This window comes from Nanorana parkeri, unplaced genomic scaffold (assembly GCF_000935625.1).
Source record: "Nanorana parkeri isolate BGI_ZX_2015 unplaced genomic scaffold, ASM93562v1 scaffold658, whole genome shotgun sequence".
Lineage (NCBI taxonomy): Eukaryota > Metazoa > Chordata > Amphibia > Anura > Dicroglossidae > Nanorana > Nanorana parkeri.
The window spans coordinates 277,082-280,036 of NW_017306926.1; positions in this window are offsets into that span (position 1 = coordinate 277,082).

Genomic DNA, 2,955 nt, shown 5'->3' on the forward strand with positions numbered 1-2,955 from the left:
TGGATCAGATACCGATACGTAGAATTGCTTTAGCCGCCTGAACCTGTCAGCTACTTTACAAGTCTTCATTGCCTGACATGTCAGATTATATGCAACAGGATCATTGTTCAGAAGAGCTCCAATCAGTGACTTTGCCTAGGCTGAGATGATGTAATCAGTCTGCTGCAGGCAGGAGGAAGCATTTCCTCAGTCTCCCCTCCCCCAGTGATCAGTGTGCTGCAGGCAGGAGAAATCATTTCCTCAGTCTCCCCTCCCCCAGTGATCAGTCTGCTGCAGGCAGGAGGAAGCATTTCCTCAGTCTCCCCTCCCCCAGTGATCAGTCTGCTGCAGGCAGGAGGAAGCATTTCCTCAGTCTCCCCTCCCCCAGTGATCAGTCTGCTGCAGGCAGGAGGAAGCATTTCCTCAGTCTCCCCTCCCCCAGTGATCAGTGTGCAACATAGTAACTTTGTATCCAGTCACAGAATTAGAAGGGGGCGGAGCCCAGGCCATCTTTTATAGTTGTATTGGGGATTAGGACACGTTTCAGGTGCTGGATCCTCTGATGGGTTTCATGAAGGTCGTCACTTGTTATGTATCTTCACATCATGGGGTCAGTGTGAATTATCGGGGTTCATACACATTAGGAGGGGGGAGGGGGGGCGTAATCCTGGGCGCTGTGACGCTGTCCCTGACTCGGGTTTCCGATAGTCTGTCCTCTGCGTTTCCTGATCCTCAGCCAGCTCTGTCGCCTCTCTAACCGGTGACAGGAGGACGGGGAAGCGAATGTGCTGACAATGGCGGTGAGGGAAGCTGGAGATCGATTGCTGCCTTTGTCCTACGGCGAGGTGCTTCAGGTGACAAATTAAAGTGAAAGGTGACCCATCCATCCTCCAACCCCCACCCCCCCCGGAGCCATTACTCTGCGAGCCGAGCAAAGAAGATGATTCACACAGAAACTGCAGCAACAGCCAGCCAATGCTGTCCAGCAAACACCGCAACTGTGATCAAGTCACAAGGCCTTTATATAATCCCTAAAATATTTGTTTTAACCTTATTCAGTGCTCCTGCAGCCTCTTTGCAGCCACTTCCTGTCTACATGCACTCTGGCGATGGCTGTTTGGCATTTCTCAGGGCAGGTTTCCTGATGGTGACCATAGCGAACCGTGTCTGTGTCTTTCTATTCTCCATCAGAAGCCTGTGTGGCAGGGTGACAACGAGGAGCACCATTGGGAGACAAGGACAGAGCGTTGTCACCCTATAACAAACGCCTCCAGGGCAGGATTGCCGGAAATGATTGAAATAAAGCTTTTTTAAAAAAAATCAACAATTCATTTAGAAATTAATTTATAAGAGAATTTCGGGGTTGTATATCTTCTAGCTTTAGTTCTGATGGGCTCTGAAAACCTTAAAGTGCGAAAAAAGACTTCTGCGTGTCGTTCAAAAAGTACCAAAATCCAGTTCCTATGTGATACGCCATCCTCATAAAGGAAACCAAAATCTTCCTGACTCCGCCAAATCCTCCTCCATTTGTGTCTCACACGCTCCCCCTCCCAGACACTGCAGCTCACAGTGGGAGTGTTCCAGCAACTCAGGCATTGCTGTCAATCCAGAAAGCAGTGGGCGGGACTAGGTGCTGATTGACAAGCTACAGGCTTGGGAATCGGCAGTGTCAACACTAAAAGCCACGCCCCCTGTAACATCTTTTCCAACCCACTGTAGTGCAAGCAGACACAGCCTACGTAAGAGTGACAACTCTGCTGTGAATTCAGGAGCGGTGCAGCATGGTAACCACGCCATTACAACGAGCTGCATGCGGTGGACTTTACTGGCAGGAAGAACAGGTATTTGAGGGGCTTTGGAGGGGGACTACGAGAGTGCAGAGGAATGTTGAACGAAGTGCTGCAACAAATATTTGCTTAAATAGGAGGAGCCAGATGATCTTTTTATGTAAATGTTATACAATCCGTCTCATTTCACAGAGGCTCCTCCCTGCAGGATGTGGGCCCCGCCCTTCCCCTGGTCACTGTTTCCTCTCCATGGTCCTGAATTCTTTACCTTCTCTATGATCAGCGACATCGCCGCTGACGCGCTTCTGTTTCCTGTCAGTGATGTAAAGTGACACAAAACTCCGAGATCAATCCTAAAATCCATTCCAGTGCCGGAACTCTGAGCAACAATGTATCTTATTTGTGTGTCACTCGGCTGTAGATCCTCCAATCATCTCTGACACTGTCCTTCCTTCTGGAGGGGGGCTACGTCTGTTCCCCATGGTCCCTGTGTGTGTTGTAGAGTAGTCACCGCTCCAAGCTCACTCCCGGGATGGACTACAATCCAGTGGCGTCACGCGGGGGGTGCGGCCCACACCCGGGTGACACCATTTGAGGGGGTGACACCAAAATGACTCCCAGTCATTTTGGTGTCACCTTCTCTGAAAAGTGGGGCACTCGGTCATGGACCGAACGCCCCGACAGTATCAGGAGAGAGGAGGGGACCCGGCGACATACCTTATCCGGCCAGGTGACTGTCCTCTCCTCTCAGCATAGTATCAGCATAATAACGCGCGTGCGCGATGACGTCTCGGCGGGGTGACACTCGGTTACCGCTCCGGGTGTCACCCAGCCTCGGGACGCCCCTGCCTCCAATCATCTCTGACACTGACTTACCTTCTGGAGGGTGACTCCTTTTGTTCCCCATGGTCCCTGTGTGTGTTGTAGAGTAGTCACCGCTCCAAGCTCCTCCCCCCCGGGATGGACTACAATCTCATGTTTAGTCTACTCATTTGTACTGAGGTTGTAGTCCACCCCGTGAGCGATGGACTACAAGACGCAGGTGCGCGATTACTTACTTTTGAGTGACACCGGCAACAGACGCATACATCACACTGCGAGTCCTTGCAATGGCGTGCGCTTATCTCGGGAAGCAGCGGCGCAGAAAGGGGGGGTGGGGGGGAGGGGGGGGGGGCGCGCTGTCAATCCA